Below are 19,879 nucleotides of genomic sequence, written 5' to 3'. Positions count from 1 at the left end.
GACTGGGTTGGATTTTTTTTTTCAAATAGAACATCAACTAGGAAACTAAAGAAAAATACACCCACCAAAAAGCATTAAAAAAAAAGGGCACAAAGTTAACCAAAGGTAGATTTTGGGTCTCAGCTTTTAAGCTCCTTTGAGACTGGTGGATGGTTACATAGGCAAAGGGTCAGTGAAGGTCCGTATGTGGCTGTTCTGCAGAGTGTTGCTGCCGCCCTCTCTTAGCAAGGCTGCTTTCTCTCCTTGGGTGAAGGGCTTCCTCCTGTTCATTCATTAGTTCATCACCCATGGCTTTGTCCATTTGTTCATTCATTCATTCATTCATTCATTCATTCATTCATTCATTCATGTCATTCCTCTTATACCCAGCACTTTGCATTAATGGTTTTCCTAAGAAGGCACTTACAATAGCAGGTGACATGTAACATTCCTGTGTGGTCCTGTTTTCTCCACGAAACCAGCTCGGCTTCCCCCATCCTGGCTCTTCAGCTGAGGCCTCACATACATGATGCTAACACCCTCAGTCCAAAGGAAGGAGGAGAAAGAACCAGGCCACACGGGCAGATGGGAACCTAGGAAGGAGCAAGCCCGGTAGAGTTGGGGTGAATCAGAGGCTGGTTCTGATTGTGCTGGTCTGATACCAGCTGGATGGGCAGCTTGGTCTTCTGGAGGAGACAAGCAGCCAGGAACACCCTGCCCCCCAACCCTGGCCCAGACATAGAGCATCCTGGCCCATGGGTACCGGCTGGGGGCTCTATGTGCTGGTCATGACAGCTGGGGTCTGTACCCTTTGTAACTTTCACACATGAGGCTCTGAGGGCCTAGGGAAGTGCCTTGCTCAAGGCCCAGGGGCTCTGGGGTGGAGAGCAAACCCCAGGTGATTCAGTCTGGACTGTCCAGTCTGCCTTGGGTACAAACAGGGGGGCGGTTCACACTCCTGCGTGTTCTCCAGAAAGGCCCTTGAATAACGATAGCTTAACTCAGCATCTGCTATGTCCCAGGCACTGGGATTAATGCCCAGCAAATCCATGAGGTGGGAACTATCATTTTTTCCACCTTATATTACATTATACTATAAAATACCATATTATAAATGAGAAAAGGAAGCAATTTAAACTGAAGTTAGGGAAGACCTGCCTGACATATAAACAAGGAACTTGAGACCTAGACAGGGAACATGACTTGCTCATTGCCACAGAACTTTAAATGGACACCTGGAACCAGGCCTCTGAACCATCACGCTAGCCAGCCTCTCAAAACACGCTGCAGGAGCCTGGGAGGGAGTGACTGATGCTACTGGGGTGCTGGCTGGGGAGAGGGTGGACAGGAAGAGCTTCCAAAAGACACGTGAGCTGAGACTCCTCGGAGCAGAAGTCGACCCCCTGAAGAAGGCAGGCAGGGCCTCTGCAGACAGACGTGGTGGTCTGCTTCACTTGCAAAGGCCTGGGCAGGTGGAGGAGTGTGATCTGTGGGGTATGTACACAGGTGTGAGAGTGGCTACTGGTAGAGCTGGAGAGGAGTCAGCCGATCAGAAACTCTGGCTGTGGGGCCCGGCCAGCCATCTGTTTCAACACGTGCTCTAGGTGATGCTAACGTCCGCTCAAGTGTGAGAACCACTGAGCTGGGTCATCTCAAGGGGTCCGGGAGTAAACGCCCTGCAACCCCCAGTTCAGCCTCCTCCATGCCCTTTTGGCCTCAAGGTTGCTGGGGATTTTTCTCAATCTCCTGATTGGTCTTCTCCAGTTTATTCCACACACATACTCACTAGGTTGGCATAGGGGAGTGGAGGAGGAGATGGTTGGATTCAAAGTGTTCAGTTTTGAAAACAATGATCCAGGGGCCAGAAGCACTTCCACAGAGACATCCTAAGTAAGGATAGCAGTGTGGCCGGCTTGACCCACCCTAGGGCGTTGGTGAGTGGACACAAGCGGTCTCTTTTTTATTTTTTCTTAATCCTCACCCGAGGACATTTTTCCATTTTTTGTTCAGGTAGAGTGGGAGGGAGAGAGAGGAACAGAGAGAGAGAGAGAAACATCGATGTGAAAGGAACACATCGAGTGGCTGCCACCCGCACAACCGACCAGGGCCGGGGACAAACTGCAACCGAGGTACGTGCCCTTAGCGGTAGCCGAACCCGGGTCTCTCAGGACCGCAGGCCGACGCTCTAACTGCTGAGCCAAACCGGCCAGGGCACAAGTGGTCTCTTAAATACTCATTTCTGGCTCCATTGTCTCTGAGTACAGGCATCGGACCTCAAACAGATTAAGATGCAGTGACACTTCTAGGAATATACCCTAAGAAGCCTGAAACACCAATCAGAAAGAATATATGTACCCCCATGTTTATAGCAGCACTATTTACAATAGCTAAGATCTGGAAACAGCCCAAGTGTCCATCAGTAGATGAATGGATAAAAAAGCAGTGGTACATATACACAATGGAGTACTATGCAGCTGTAAGAAAGAAAGATCTCTTATCCTTTGAGACTACATGGAGGGACCTGGAAAGTATCATCCTAAGTGAAACAAGCCAAACAGAGAAAGACAAGTTTCATATGATCTCACTTATTTGTGGAATATAATGAACATAACAGTCTGAGGAATGGGGTAGTCCCAGAGACGTGGAAGTGGGGTACAGACTGACAATCCCCAGAAGAGGGGGTGGTGGGGGAGAGATAAACCACAGAACTTATATGCATGTATGCATGAACAGTGGACATGGACAACAAACTGGGGAAAGGGAGGGAAGGGAGGGGGGAATCAGTGGGGGAAAAAGGAGAAACATCTGTAACAAAAATTAATTAATTAAAAAAAAAAGATGCAGTGACAAAGGGGCGCCCTTGGGAGTGGGTGTGTAACCCATTCTACTTACCCTATTTTGGTTTTCTTCCACCTGATGTTATATTTATTTATAACATCAATATATTTATCTGTTTATTACATATCATTTCTCTCCACTAGAATGCAAGTTTCATAAAAAATTGAAGACTTTTTGTCCACCTCCAAAACCCCAGCTGCTGAAACAATACCAAACACAAGACAGGGACTGAATCTTTGTTGAATGAATGAATGAATGAATGAATGGATGGATGAATGAGGTCTTCATAATGTACTTGGCTGAAGTAATCAGCTTCATAGGGCAGATATAGACACAACTTTGGGATTCTTGCTTTTGGGCCAAGGATGAGGTCTGGGGCCACAATCTAGGTCAGAAGCACTTAACGATCATTCATTCATTATTAATATCAATATTCCAAAAATATCAAATGGGCCCCTAGTACAAGGTTTTAAAGTAGACACTAGCAATATAGTGATTAAGGTGGAAAATAGCAGTGTCCTGAATATCCTGGAACTTGCAGTCTAACTGCTATAAAATAATCACACATTGAGGTGTCCGTCATTCTTCTAATGGAAGACTCTGAGCTAGTTTGGATTATTGGGGAGAGCTTCCCTGCTTACCTGGGGAAGTGGAAGATGAGCAGAATTGTTGAAGAGGAAGACAGATGATGGGGGTGGGCATTCTAGACAGTGGGAGCAGCATGGACTGAAGTCCTAGGACAGGAGAGAGAAGCCTGGTGAGTGTGAGGGGGCAGAAGGAGGTCAGAGCAGCTGGAACAGAGAGAATAATGGGGAGGGTGACCTGAGGGATCCTGGGATGGGGATAGGGGGGCTGAGAGGTCATAATAAGGGATTTTGCCTTAATCCTTCATGACATAGAATTATTCAATTTTCAACTAGGATAATAGTAGGTACGTGGGTAGCATGGTCAGACTTTTGTTTTGAAAAAGCTCTCTCTGACAAATCATTTTGAATGCATATATTTAATTCAAATTAAATATAAATGGTGGGGCAAACGTAGGTTTACAGTTGTTTGTATGAAAAATAACACAAGAATAAATAAATAATAATACAAGAATAAACTCTGTGTTTCATGTACCCATATATATGGTGGGTAAGAAAGAACTCTGAGCCTGGAATGCCTAGGTTCTCACCCAGGTATCCTTAGGGAAATTAACCTCTGCCTTAGTTTTCTTATGTGTAAGATGAGAATAACAGTAATACTTACCCCATAGGGATGTTGTGAGGATTTAATTATTTAAAACATGTAAAAAAGTTTTGAACAGTATCTGACTCACAGTGTGTATTCAATAATGTGTTATTTTTTTGTTTTTGTTTTTTTAATCCTCACCCGAGGACATTTTTCCATATTTTGTTCAGCTAGAGTGGGAGGGAGAGAGAGAGAGAGAAACATCGACGTGAAAGGGACACATCGAGTGGTTGCCACCCGCATGACCCAACCAGGGCTGGGGATAAACTGCAACTGAAGTACGTGCCCCTAGTGGGAACCGAACCCGGGTCTCTCTTGACCGCAGGCCAATGCTCCAACCGCTGAGCCAAACCGGCCAGGGCATGAGTTATTATTATTGTTAAGTTTAATGTTAATGGGCATTGTTATCTCCACTGAACAGATAAAAAACTACAGTGCCAAGAAGTTAAAGAACATGTCCAATGCTGTTAGGCAAAAAGGAAGAAACAAAATTCAAATCCTGTCTAACTCCTACATTATCAGACATCTCAGCAGTCAAGATGACAGTAACAGCTGAAGTAGGTCAATTCTTGGTGCAAAGTTTCAAAATGGATCTGGAAAGTTTATGGGGACAGACTAAAGGGTGAACAGTCCTAAAGTAATTAGCTACCTTGACAATAGGCATCCATTTACACACACACACACACACACACATGCACGCACGCACACACCAGGCTAGAATATTGAAATAAATTAGAGCATGAATCCTGTTTTAAAGAGATCAAGTCTAGAGGAAGAGATATGCTAGTAAACAGAAAAAAAAACACAAAAGTAAAATAGGTGTTGTGTTCAAATGCTTTGTAAGGTAGGTCTTATCTGATGCTACTTTGATACATGAAGAAAGCTTTCTCTACTAGCCTTAGCTCAGGCTTCATTAAGTGTAGGACCAATCCAGATGCTATTGCCTACAAGTAACAGAAACATACAACAATAGAACTTTTTAAAAACCTCAATAATAAGAAGTCAGAGAAGTTCGTAGGCAGGCATCGCCAGGGTTGGCTAAATCAAAAAACCATGTTCCATCTTTGAAACAACTTCAGGAATGGTGGCATGAAGGGCTCTGCAGACCATCTTCCCTGTGACACCAACCATAACTAGTGAAAATTATTTTCTTAGAGAAAAACCCACTGAAAGTCTTTAGAAAGTGTCTTATGGACATATAGCAAATGAAGAAACATTTTGTGATAAGAACTGCAAAATCCATGCCATTTGAGGGATCCACAGTTTGCTTCCTTGCCGCTCTTCCAGTTCACTACCATGAAGCTCTGCTTTAGGTGAGTGCAGATAAGAACACAGGACTCCCTTTTCCCCTAGATCCCTACTGAGGTCCAGAGTACTGCAGAGCACCTGTAATTCTCATCCCTAGCTCCATGATGCAGAAGCTAATTCTAGGCAAGAGTGGCTAAGAAGGCTGGGGTCCTGATTGCCCTCACTCTAGCTCAATCATAAGGCAGAGGTTCCACACCAGGAGAAGCAAATCAAGAAGGCCAGAAGCTATGACCCAACCCAGCACTGTTATTACACAGCCGGGATATTACTGCAAGAGGAGCAGGCTGCTGGGGGAGTAGTACAGAGATTTTGTTCCAGGGGGAGAGGGAAGCCTAAAGAACAGAAAACTCTGAAGCTTTCCCTAAAATAACTGACTTTATTGGGAACATAATGAGGAGAAGTTCAAGTCTGATGGTACTCTCAAAAACTACGAAGATTTTGGTGTCAGCAATTACAAGGAAGTTGGTAGCTCCTTAAAAACAAGAACTAAACCTTAGAGCACCAAATAGTTTAATAGAGATAGTCATAAAAAGAGACTGTTAAGAATAGTCCCCCCCCCCCCTTTCCCGGGATGAGAACAAGCCTTAGAGACTGGCCTTAAAGATCATTCTTGCAAAGGGATCCATCCAAATTTTATTGGAGCAGATTGTGGCACAATTTATGCTCCAGGGCATTGTCAAAGACAATAGAGCAATCAGTCATCAATTAATGAAGGTGGACAGCCAGGTGTGATACCAAGAGAGACAGACAGCTTAATATATTTGTATCTGATTGGCATCTTCTTCTGCTCTCATTTTAGATTCACACAATTAGCTTCTGTGGTTCTCAGGCCTTTGGACTCAGACTGAATTATACTAGTGGCTTTTGTGGGTCTCCAGCCTGCAGATGGCAGATCGTGGGATGGCTCAACCTCCATAATTGTGTGAGCAAATTCCTCACAATAAATCTCCTTTTGTATGTCTATACCTCTATCTATAAGTTTTGTTTTTTTCTGGTGAAACTAATAAAAAATATGAGTAGAATAAAGAACCAAAACCACACGATAATCCCAAAAGAGGCAGAAAGGTGTTTGACAAACTCCAATACCATTTTGTGATTTTTAAAAAATCAACAAACTAGATAAAAGGGAATTTCATCCCCTGATAAAGAGCATCTATGAAAAATCCAGATCTGGAACTTCCGGTCAAGATGGCGGCATAAGTAAATGCAGTATTGCATCCTCCCACAACCACATCAAAGTTACAACTAAACTACAGAACAACCATCATTCAAAACCGCCTGAAATCAAGTTGAATGGAAGTCCTACAACTACGGAACTAAAGAAGCAGCCACATCGAGACTGGTAGGAGGGGCGCGGAGGCACAACAGGCTGGTCCCACACCCAAGTGTGGCAGATAAAAGTCAGGAGGGTACCTCAACTGGGAAGGTCCTCCCTGAGGACTGAGGGGTCCCTGTCCCACACCAGGTGCCCCGCTCAGGGTTCCAGTGGCAGGAAGAGAATCCCCATAACTTCTGGCTGGAAAAACCAGCAGGAACTGAGGCTCAGGGAGGCTGAGGCAGCTGGAGCCCCAGGCAGCTCCTTTTAAAGGGCCTGTGCAGGGGCTTATCAGACTCACTCCCTGTAAGCTTGGAGGGGAGGCAGCTCGAGGGGCACCAGAGACATACAGGGAAGAACTGAGCTGTTTGGCACTGGAGCGAGGGCTGGAGAGGGGGCTTTCTCCAGGATAAACGTGCTGTCAGAGGCCTTTGTTCCTTTGGTGAGCCCTTCCTTCATGAGGCCGGCAGACAGCCGCCATATCCGGGACTCCAGCAACCTGGCTCACACTGTTTGCCCCGTCCTGGTGATTCCCTGAGGCCCCGCCCCACCCAACTTTAAGGCCCACTCAAGCTGTTGCCAGTTGCTTTACCATAGGGTTGGCCTGTCTTGGATCCTGCTTCAGGTTTTCCTAAATTCTTTCAAACAAGCAGCATCTGGTCTCAGCTAGCCCCATACCTCTCGTTAAACAATACATAGAAACAAACACAGGGAGGCAGCCAAAATGAGGAGACAAGGAAACAGGTCCCAAATGAAAGAACAGAACAAAACCCCAGGAAAAGAACTGAGCAAAATGGAGATAAGCAACCTAACAGATGCAGAGTTCAAAATACTGCTTATAAAGATGCTCAATGAACTTAGTGAGACCCTCAGCAAACATAGTGAGGGCCTCAAGAGCATAAAAAAGGACCAGTCAGAAATGAAGGATGCACAGTCAGAAATGAAGGAGGCACTACTGAAATAAAGAATAATTTACACAGATTCAATAGTAGATTAGGCAAAGTCAAGAAGCAAACCATCGATTTGGAATATAAGGAAGCAAAAAACACCCAATCAGAACAGCAAAAAAATAGAATCCAAAAAATGAGGATAGTGTAAGAAGCCTCTGAGACAACTTCAAGTGTGCCAACATTTGCACCTTGGGGGTGCCAGAAGGAGAAGAGAGAGATCAAGAAATCAAAAACCTAATTGAAACAATAATGGCAGAAAACTTTCCTAACTTGGTGAAGGAAACAGACATACAAGTCCAGGAAGCACACAGAGTCCCAAACAAGATGAACCCTAAGAAGTCCACACCAAGACACATCATCATCAAAATACAAAAAGTTTTAAGACAAAGAGAGAATCTTAAAAGCAGCAAGAGAGAATTCCAAAATGGCGGCAGAGTGAATGGAAGCTACATAGACCATCTCCCAGGACCAAACTGGAATTACATCTAAAATAAAGACAAATTGTCAGGAAAAAGCAACAGAAAAGCAGCCTGCAAAGACCATATAACTAAGGACACTGACTTGATCCTGGTAGGATTGCGAAGGCGCGAGAGGGGGGCTGGGAGCCCAGGGACGGCAGTAGTATTAGCTGCGAGCACTGGCCTCGGGTTAAACTCCCAAGCGGCTCCTCAGCCCAGAGCCGGGACAGACGCTAAAATAGCCACAGCCACTCACCTTATGCTCTGGCAGAGGGAGGGCGACTGGACTGGAACTGTGTGGGGATGCTCAGGATCTGGAGAGCACTCAGAGCTTTTGCTGAGTTGCAGCCACGCAGGACAGTGGCCATCTTACTCCTTCCCAGGGCTCTGGGGAGAGGCGGCAGCCCCTCCCTCAGAGATTCAACCCCATCCAGGTGGGCCATTGAAATGCAAATTGAGGCTCATTAACAACCAGCATCTGCTCCAGCTTCAGGAAATCCTCTTACGCTGAGCACCTGAGGGACTTTTTCATTCAACTGAGAACCCAAGAACCCACTACTGATAGACTCCAGGCAAAAAGCTAGAGGGTAACTACCATTCCCTGGGCTAGCAACTCTAACCAGGAAAGTAAGACTTGACAGTGGTGTTTAACGTGGGTCCTCCCTCGCACATCCAAACCCAGGACAGGGAGCCACAAACAGCAGAACACCAACACCCACAGGGAAAATATGGAAGGCTCCAAAGCCCACTGTGATAGCCAAAATCTTGAAACAAAGAAACAAATGCCAAATGAAAGAACAAGAGACCTCTACAAAAAATGAGATAATGAGGAGCAGTTAAGCAAGTTAACAGAGCTAGAATTCAGAGCCATGATCTTGAGGAAGCTCAACAACATGAGTAAAGACATCAACACCATGAGTAAAGACATAGAAATGTTGAAAATTAGACAATTGGAAATTAAAAACCACCAAGAAGAAATGAAGAATGACATATCACAAATAAAGAACACAGTGGAAGGTCTAAACAGCAGAGTAGAGGAAGCTGAGGACTGGATCAGTGAATTAGAAGACAGGGTAGAAAAAATCAGCGATTAGAAAACCAAAAGGAAAAAACAATGAAAAAAACAGGAAGACAGCTTAAGAGAACTGTGGGACAACTGAAAACGTAATAATATTCGCATCATAGGAGTCTCCGAAGAAGAAGAAAATGAGCAAGGGTTAGAGAATGTATTTGAAGAAATAGTGACAGAAAACTTCCCTAATTTGGTGAAGGAAGAAGGCATTCAAGTTCAAGAAGCACAGAGAGCCCCAAGTAAGAAGAACCCAAACAGGCCCACACCAAGACACATAGTAATCAAAATGCCAAAAATTAAAGACAAAGACAGAATCCTAAAAGCAGCAAAAGATAAGCAACAGGTTACCTACAAAGGAAACCCCATAAGGCTCTCAGCTGACTTCTCAACAGAAACACTACAGGCCAGAAGGAAGTGGCATGAAGTAATCAAGGTCATGAAAAACAAGGATCTAAATCCAAGACTACTCTACCCAGCAAGGGTATCATTCTAAATAGAAGGTCAAATAAAGAGCTTTCCGGTAAAAAAAAAAAAAAAAAAAAAAAAGGCTAAGGGAATACATTAGCACCAAACCAGCACTGCAAGAAATGTTAGAAGAACTGCTGTAATTAGTAGAAGAAATAGGAAGAAAAATATAACCAAACTAAACAAAAATGGCAATGAATAAGTACATATCAATAATCACCTTAAATGTAAGTGGACTGAGTGCTCCGATAAAAAGACACAGAGTAGCTGATTAGATAAGAAAGCATGACTCATCTAAATGTTGTTTACAAGAGACCTACCTCACAACAAAAGACTCACATAGGTTGAAAATGAAGGGATGGAAAAATCTTCCAAGGAAACACAAAGGAAAAAAAATCTGGGGTAGCAATACTCATATCTGATAAAGTAGATTTCAAAATGAAGGCCATAACTAGAGATGAAGAAGGCCACTACATGATATTGAAAGGATCTATCCAACAGGAAGATATAACCTTGATAAACATATATGCACCCAATATAGGAGCACCAAAATATATTAAAAATCTTCTGGAGGACTTCCAAGGAGAAATCGACAACAATACAATCATAGCAGGGGACTTCAACACCCCACTGACATCACTGGGTAGATCCTCTAGACAAAAAATTAGCAAGGAAACAGAGACTCTAAATGAAGCACTAGACCAAATTGATTTAATAGATATCTACAGAGAATTACACCCCCAAACTACAGAATTCACATTCTTCCCAAGTGCACATGGGACATTCTCAAAGATAGACCACATGTTAGGACACAAATTAAGTCTCTACAAGTTCAAGAAGATTGAAATCATATCAAGCATCTTCTCAGATCACAATGGCATGAAACTAGAAAGCAATTGCAACAAGAACATGCAAAGATATTTGAACACATGGAGGCTAAATAGCATGTTATTAAACATTGAATGGGTTACTGGGGAGATCAAGGAAGAAATTAAAAACTTCCTGGAAACCAATGAAAATGAACATACAACAACACAAATTCTATGGGATGCAGCAAAAGCAGTTCTGAAAGGGAAGTTCATAGCTCTACAGGCCTACCTCAAGAAACAAGAAAAATTTCTAATAGAATACATATGTATCAACAATTGAATCTACAAACAAAATGAACAGGCAGAACAGAAACATTCTCATAGATACAAAGAACATTTTGTTGTTTGCCAGATGGGAGGGGGTTGGGGGAATGGGTGAAAAGGGTGAAGGGATTAAGAAGTACAAATTCATTGCTAGACTGACAAACCTCAAAGGGAAAGGGAGGCTGGGGGGGTGGGAAGAAATAAACCAAAGAAGTTATATGCATAACCAATGGATACAGACAACAGTGTGGGAAAAGGCAGGAGGGGGACGGGAGTGGGGAGGAGGGGGTCAATGGGGGGGGAAATGAGGAACATCTGTAGTACATTCAACAATAAAGATAAAAAATAAAAATAATAGAAAAAAGAAAAAAAAAGAAAAAGAAAAAAATCCAGATCTAACATCACACATAATGGTGAAAGACTGAATATTTTTTCTCTAAGAGTAAGAACCAGAAAAGAATGTCCATTCTCAACATTGTACTCACCACTTCTTCTCTAGAGATTATATAACTAGAGCAATTAGGCAAGAAAAAGAATTTTAAAAATTCAGATTAGAAAGGAAGAAGCAAATCTATTTGAATATAACATAATTTTGTATATAAAAAACCTTAAGGACACCACTAACTCCATTACAATAAATGAATGAGTTCAGCAAGGTTGTAGGATATTCAACATACCAGCAATGAGCAATACAAAATTGAATGTAATAAAACAATTCTATTTACAACAGTGTCATAAAGGAAAAAATACTTAGAAATGAGTTTAACACAATAAGTTCAAGACTTTTGTTCTAAAATCCTAAATAAATGGAATGACTTCTGATGTTGATGAATTGTTAACAAGGCAACATTCTTCAAACTGATCTCCAGAGTCAATACATTCTCTATCAAATCCAAGCCAGTTGCAGAAACTGGCTAGGTGACCTTAAAGTACACATGGAATCTCAAGGGAGACCAAATAGCCAAAACAATCCTGAAAAAGAACAAAGTTGGAGGACTTGCGACTTCCGGTCAAGATGGCGGCGTAGGTAAATGCGGTATCGCGTCCTCCCACAACCACATCAAAGTTACAACTAAACTACAGAACAACCATCATTCAAAAACGCCTGAAATCAAGCTGAATGGAAGTCCTACAACTACGGAATTAAAGAAGCAGCCACATCCAGACTGGTAGGAGGGGCGGCGGCAGCGTGACTGGCTGGTCCCACACCCACGTGTGGCGGATAAAAATCAGGAGGCTCCCGCGGCTGGGAAGGTCCTTCCTGAGGACTGAGGGGTCCCCGTCCCACGCCAGGTGCCCCGCTCAGGGTTCCAGTGGCAGGAAGAGAATCCCCATAACTTCTGGCTGGAAAAACCAGCGGGAACTGAGGCTCAGGGAGGTTGAAGCGGCTGGAACCCCAGGCAGCTCCTTAAAGGGCCCGCGCACGGACTTATCGGACTCTCTCCCTCTAAGCTCGGAGGGGAGGCAGCTCCAGAGGCATCAGAGACATACAGGGAAGAACTGAGCTGTTTGGCACTGGGGCGAGGGCTGGAGACGGGGCTTTCTCCAGGACAAACGTGCTGTCAGAGGCCTTTGTTCCTTTGGTGAGCCCTTCCCGGGGCGGCAGACAGAAGCCATATCCGGGACTCCAGCAACCTGGCTCACACTGGTAGCCCCGCCCTGCTGACTCCCTGAGGCCCCGCCCCGCCCCACACAACTTTCAAGCCAACCCAAGCTGTTGCCACTTGCTTAACCATAGGATTGGCCTGTCTTGGATCCTGCTTCAGGTTTTTCCTAAATTCTTTCAAAGGAGCAGCATCTGGTCTCAGCGAGCACCATACCTCTCATTAAGTAATACATTGAAACAAACACAGGGAGGCAGCCAAAATGAGGATACAAAGAAACAGGTCCCAAATGAAAGAACAGAATAAAACCCCAGTAAAAGAACTAAGCGAAAGGGAAATAAGCAACCTAACAGATACTGAGTTCAAAATACTGCTTATAAGGATGCTCAATGAACTTAGTGAGAACCTCAGTGAACTTAGGGAGGGCCTCAGGAGCATAAAAAAGGACCAGTTAGAAATCATGGATACACAGTTAGAACTGAAGGAGGCATTAACTGAAATAAAGAATAATTTACACAGCTTTGATAATAGAGTATGTAAATCCAAGGAGCAAACCATCGATTTGGAATATAAGGAAGCAAAAAATCCCCAATCAGAACAGCAAAAAGAAAAAAGAATCCAAAAAAATGAGGATAGTGTAAGGAGCCTCTGGGACAACTTCAAGCGTGCCAACATTCGCATCTTGGGGTTGCCAGAAGGAGAAGAGAGAGAACAAGAAATCGAAAACCTATTTGAAACAATAATGGCAGAAAACTTTCCTAACTTGGTGAAGGAAACAGACATACAAGTCCAGGAAGCACAGAGAGTCCCAAACAAGATGAACCCCAAGAGGCCCACACCAAGACACATCATCATCAAAATGCAAAAGGTTCAAGACAAAGAGAGAATCTTAAAAGCAGCAAGAGAAAGGCAGCTAGTTACCTACAAGGGAGTTCCCATTAGACTGTCAGCTGATTTCTCAAAAGAAACTCTGCAGGCCAGAAGGGAGTGGCAAGAAATATTCAGAGTGATGAAAAGCAAGAACCTCCAACCAAAATTACTCTATCCTGCAAAGCTGTCATTTAGAATCGATGGAAATATAAAAACTTTCCCAGACAAGAAAAAGTTAAAGGAGTTCATCACTACCAAACCCTTATTATATGAAATGATGAAGGGTCTTTTTGAAGAAAAAGATAAAATGTATGAACAAACAAAATGGCAATGAATACATATCTATCAACAATGGAATCTACAAACAAAATGAACAGGTAGAACAGAAACATTCTCATAGATACAGAGAACATTTTGTTGGTTGCCAGTTGGGAGGGGGGCTGGGGGAATGGGTGAAAAAGGTGAGGGGATTAAGAAGCACAAATTCATTGCTAGACTGACAAACCTCAAAGGAAAAGGGGTTGGGGGTGGGTGGGAAGAAATAAACCAAAGAACTTATATGCATAACCAATGGACACAGACAATAGTGTGGGAAAAGGTGGGAGGGGGGCGGGAGGGGGGAGGAGGAGGTGAATGGGGGAAAAATGTGGAACATCTGTAATACATTTTACATCCAACAATAAAGATTTGGGAAAAAAAAAAAAAGCTGGAGGACTTGCATTTCCTAATTTCGAAAGTTATTACAAAGCTACAGTAATCAAGACAATGCAGTACTGGCATAGGGTAGACAGACAAATCAATGGGATAAAATGGAAAGTTCAGAAATAAACTCTTACATTGATCATCAATAGATTTTTGACATTGATCTCAAGGCAATTCAGTGGGGGAAAGAATAGTCTTTTCAACAATGGTGCTGAGAAAATTGGCTATCCTCACATAAAAGAATGAATTTGGACTTCGACTTCACATTGTCCACCAAAATAAACTCAAAATGGATCACAGACCTAAGTGTAAGAACTAAAAGTATAAAACTTAGCCCTGGCCAGGTGGCTCGGTTGGTTGGAACACCATCCCATGCACCAAAAGATTGTTGTTTGGTTCTAAGTCAGGGCACGTACCTAGGTTTTGGGTTTGATCCCCTGCTGGGGAGCATACAAGAGGCAACAGATTGATGTTTCTTCCTCACATCTCTCTCTCTCTCCCCCCCTCTCCTATTGTCTCTCTCTAAAATCAATAAACATATCCTCGGGCGAGGGTTAAAAAAAAAGTATAGCCCTGGCCAGTTTGGCTCAGCGGTTAGAGTGTCGGCCTGCGGTCCAGAGAGACCCGGGTTCAGTTCCCGCTAAAGGCATGTACCTTGGTTGCAGTTTGTCCCCGGCCCTGGTTGGTCCAGGGTGGCAGTCACTCGAAGTGTCCCTTTCACGTCAATGTTTCTGTCTCTCTCTGTTCCTCTCTCTCCCTCCCACTCTACCTGAACAAAAAAAATGGAAAAATGTCCTCGGGTAAGGATTAAAAAAAAAAAAAAGTATAAAACTCAGGAAAAAATAAAGGAGTAAATCTTCATGACCTAAACTTAGGCAAAGCTTTCTTATATATGACACCAAATATATAAGTGACAAAGAACACATTAGATGAATTGGACCTTATTAAAGTTAACATTTGTATCCTGGCCGGTATGGCTCAGTTGGTTGGGCTTTGTCCTGTGCACCTAAAGGTTGTCTGTTCAATTCCTGGTCAGGACACATGTCGGGGTTGCAGGCTCAACTCCAGTAGGGGGCGTGCAGGAGGCAGCTGATAGATGTTTCTCTCTCTTTCTCTCTCTCTCTCCCTCCCTCCCTCCCTCTCCTTCTGGAAAAAAAAAAAATCAATAAGCTATTCTTTTTCAAAAGAACAGCAGAAACTAAGAAAGTAGAAAAGGCAACCCAGGGAATTGGAGATATCTATAGATGATATATGTGATGTGACTAGTATCCAGAATATATAAAGAACTCTTACCACTTAATAGTAAGACAAACAACTCAGCTTAAAAATGAGCAAATATATGAATGAATAGACATTTTCCCAAGGAAGATATACAATTGGCCTCTAGCATATTTGTATTAGGAAAATGCAATTCAAAGCCATGAGCTACCATTACCATCAGAATGTCATAACCAAAAAGACAAACAGCAGTAAGTATTGGCAAGGATGTGATGAGATTGCTACCCTCGTACATTGGTGGTGGGGATATAAAATGCATAGTTACTTTGCAAAACAGTCTGGCAGTTCCTCAAAACTTAAACACAAAGTTGCCATCTGACCCAGCAATTCCACTTATAGATATATAACCAAGAGAAATTGAAAAATATGTCTACACCAAAAATGTGTGCACAAATGCAAATAGCAGAATTATTCATAAATAGCTCAAACGTGGAAATATCTCAAAATGTCCATCAGCTGATGAATGGATTTAAAAAATGTAATATATTTATACAATATAATATAATTAATCAATAAAAGGGAATTAAATATTGATATGGGTTCCAACATGGATGACCCTTAAAAACATATGCCAAGTGCCCTGGCCAGTGTGACTCAGTGGTTAGAGCGTCGACTTGCACACCAAGGGGTCTCAGGCTAGACTTCCGGTCAAGGGCACTTACCTGGGTTGCAGGTTTGATCCCCAGCCCCAGTTGGGGTGGTGGGGGCAACGAATCAACATGTCGCTTTCACATCCATGTTTCTCTCTCTCTCCCCATCCTTCCCTCCCTTCCACTTTCTCTAAAAATCAATGAAAAAATATCCTTGGGTGACAATTAACAACAACAACAAAAATATGCCAAGTAAAAGAGGTCCATCACAAAAGGCCACATGCTGTATGATTCCATTTATACAAAGTGTCCAGAATTGGCAAATCTACGGAGAAAGAAAATAATTACATGGTTGCCTAGGGTTGGGGAGGTTGAGAGGAAATGAGGAATGACTGATAATGGGTAAAGCTTTTATATTTGTGGTGATGAAAAAGCTCTAAAATTGTTTGAGGGGATGGTTGCACAATTCTGTGAATATATTTAAAACCAGTGACTATGAAATGGCCACTGTATTAATTATAGCTCGATAAAGCTATCTAAAAAGTTCCATCTTTGCCACGTTTAGTGTCAGATTGTTTTCAACTAGCTTCCTGGTGATCACAAGAACATCACCACGGCTTTGGGCATCACCTCTTCATGGGACAATGTCTAGAAGAAAATAAAAAGGTGTGTGTGGGGGAGGTGAGGGTGAATTTCTTTCTCTTGTTTATTTTTAAGATCAAAAACAACCTTTTCGGAAGCCCTCAGGCAGACTTCCTCTCACACTCGTTGGCAGGAACTGGGGGTCGTGTCCACACTTAAAATAAGGAGAATATCATTTCTCTACTCAAAATCCCCAGGGTTTCCCTTCTCACTTAGAGCTAATGGCCTTATGATGACCCACAACAGCCTACGTGGTTGGAGTCTCCCACGCCCTCTGCACTGTCCAGCAGGTCCCATCACCAGCCTGGTCTTTCATGCGTCCACCTGCTCCCTTCGCTCTGACACAGGGACCTGTCTTGTTCAGGAGGCCGTGTTTCCTAAGAGGAGAAGAATCTTGTAACTCCAAGAAGTTTTAGTGCTAGTAATAGAAACAATGAAGTAAATTATACCCACAATTTGAATATTTTTTTGGTGTTTGGTTTAGGAATAATTTGTGTATATTTAGTATTTTTTATTTTTTATCCTCACCCTAGGACGTTTTTCCATTTTTTGTTCAAATAGAGTGGGAGGGAGGGGGAGAGAGAGAGAGAGAGAGAAACATCAACGCAAAAGGGAAACATCTGCATGACCAAACATCTGCTGGGGACAAACTGCAACTGAGGCTCATGCCTTTAGTGGGAACCAAAACCGGGTCTCTCTGGACTGCAGGCCGACGCTCCAACCGCTGAGCCAAACCGGCCAGGGCTATATTTAGTATTTTTAAAGTAACTGTAAAGTTAAAGATTATTTGGCATATTGAAATAGTTGAGATTAATTTATGATTCTAATTACAAAGTATAATTAAGTAATGAACTTAGATTTATAATTTTATATTAAAAAGTGTAAATGGCCTGGCAGGTGTGTCTCAGTGGTGGCGTGTCGACCCATGCACCAAGAGGTTGTCCGTTTGATTCCTGGTCAGGGCACATGTTGGGGGCCAAATCCCCAGGGTGGGGCATGCAGGAGGCGGCCAGTCGATGTTCTCTCTCATTGATGCTTCTATCTTTTTCTCCCTCTCCCTTCCTCTCTCTATAAAATCAATACAAAATAAAAAAATAAAAAGTGTAAATGGCTTTATTATGTTTGTAAACTGATTTGGAACATGTAAGAAGCCTTAACAGTCAGCAATATTGCAGGCATTGCTCAAGTATTTAAAAGTTTATATTTAGCCCTGGTCGGTTTGGCTCAGCGGTTAGAGCATCGACCTACGGTCCAGAGAGACCCGGGTTCGGTTCCCGCTAAGGGCATGTACCTCGGTTGCAGTTTGTCCCCGGCCCTTGTTGGTCGTGTGGGTGGCAGCCACTCGATGTGTCCCTTTTACGTCGATGTTTCTCTCTCTCTCTGTGTTCCTCTCTCTCCCTCCCACTCTATCTGAACAAAAAGTGGAAAAATATCCTCAGGTGAGGATAAAACAAAACAAAAAAAACAAAACAAAAAAGTTTATATTTATGGGGGATGGGAAGGAGGGTGTCAATGGGGTAAAAAAAAAAGAAACATCTGTAACAAAAATAAAATAAAAATAAAATAAATAAATAAAAGTTTTTATTTCTTAGACAGGCAATTAAAGTACCTAAAAAATAAAATTAACTGTATTAAATTTAATAATGCAGTTTGAAATGTTTAACTTAATTGCAAAGGCCCCCTGAAACTTGGTTATTATCAAGTTTTAGATCTAGAGGTAGAAAAAAGATTTATAAGTTGAACTTAAAAGTTTAAAGAACTAGGTTTTTAATTTCTGACCTTCACATATTTAATGTTACATTTCAATTATAAATTAATCCAAGGTAGTCTCTTCTGTGTATAAAAGCCATCCTTGGGGACGCATACTTCAGGGATGCACCACGACCCACCCGAGCCAGTGAGAGGTAAGAAAATGTTCACCAGGATTTCTGGACAGGTGAAGCTGTCCTCTCTTTTCTAGAAGGGCTACCAGAGCATACCTTCTCCTTTAGTCAACAGCAGAACGATGTCGTCTAGAGCAATGGGACCACTGTGCACATGGGATAACCTAGACCTATTTTGTGATGAGGCAAATATGGAGTCAGAAGAAAAAGCTAAGCCTCCCAGTGCTGTGAGCTCCAAAGAAAGCAAACCTTTGGTGACATCATTTGAGTTGCTGGAGTAACCCTTACCTGAATCTGCATCTACACTATTCGGTTACCTGGTCCTGTAAATCCCCTTTTCTGTTCGTCAGTTTCAGCTGGGTTTTCTGAAGGTGTCCTGACTGGTGGAAGGGGTTACTGCAGTATTGGATAGAGCCTGAATTTGGATTCAGGCATCCTTGGGTTCAAATCTTAACTTAGCATTCATGGCTCTGAGGCCTTGGGCAATATGTCTCTTTTCTGGATGTCAGCTCCCTTCTGAAAAAGGGCAATCACCCCTCCAGTGACCTACCAAAGGGGCTCAATCACTGTGCCAGCTAAACACAATGATTAATGAATGTATTCATTGAACACGTTCTAGCTGCTGGGGACCAGTCAGGAGCAGAGGCCCTGCCTCATGGATGAGACCACTGCTTTCCCTCCTGTCCTTGTATTTTCATATATTCATGGGATCCGTACTCCAACTGCACCTGCACAGCAGAATCAAATCGCTTCCTCTGTCCACTGGAAACACAAAGCCAAAGTCATCTCACCCCCCAAGACTCATTTTGGTGCTCAGGCAAGACTCCCAGGATCCTTTTCGTTTATGTTGTAGTTGTTTGTATCCATGGTTTATTGTCCCCACTACAATCAGAATATCTTACTGACACCCAGCATGGGACCTGGTATGCAGTAGGTACTTAATACATGTTTGATGAATGAATCGATCAACTCAAAGAACGCATTAAAACTCTCCTCCTGTCTGTTTTCTCATGTATAACACAGGGACCATAGTTACCTGTTTTGGGTTGATTTTTCTTGCCCAGGAATGGCTGCTCCCGCTCCTGTAAGCCGGAGGTGGCAGGCCCTTTTCTCTGCGCTCCTGTTCCGTCGTCCATTTCTCCAGTGGGATCTGAAGCTGCTGGTGATTAAGGGACTAAAACCATATCAAGTTAACAGCTGATGTGGCAGCATCCATCACTGGCTTCATTTTGCTGCCTTGGCTTTGCCTGTGGATGAGATTGAGACACGCTATTAACTTTGATGCTTCACTGGAGGGCTGTTCTGTGCCTTTGGTAATGAGATTTGGCAGTTCTTTTCTATTCTCTGCTGGGGCTGGAGCCGAGCCTGTTGGTTCCAGGCATCTGATTAAATTGTCCTCTGAATTTGTCTTTAATTCTCAAACATGAGTAAAACCAAGTCATTTGGGGAACAGTTTCCTTCATCCACCTCTGTGCCAGTTAGAAATGTGTTTTGTGCAAGAAACAGAAAATCTGACTCAAGTGGCAATAAACCAATAGAGGTTTATTTTTCTAATATAACAA

General features: G+C 42.9%; 1 long non-coding RNA gene across 1 annotated transcript; it reads right to left on the bottom strand.

The window, feature by feature from the left end:
- Positions 1-481: 481 nt before the first annotated feature.
- LOC118619068 lies at positions 482-19,563 on the bottom strand. Its single transcript, XR_004957133.1, has 3 exons — positions 19,354-19,563; positions 3,459-3,551; positions 482-572 (listed from the first exon to the last, which is right to left on the bottom strand). It is a non-coding gene; the product is annotated as an uncharacterized LOC118619068 (long non-coding RNA).
- Positions 19,564-19,879: the final 316 nt, after the last annotated feature.

The sequence above is a fragment of the Molossus molossus genome, unplaced genomic scaffold, assembly GCF_014108415.1.
Source record: "Molossus molossus isolate mMolMol1 unplaced genomic scaffold, mMolMol1.p scaffold_m16_p_6, whole genome shotgun sequence".
In the NCBI taxonomy this organism is placed as follows: Eukaryota; Metazoa; Chordata; class Mammalia; order Chiroptera; family Molossidae; genus Molossus; species Molossus molossus.
This window is presented reverse-complemented; position numbering and strand designations above follow the sequence as displayed.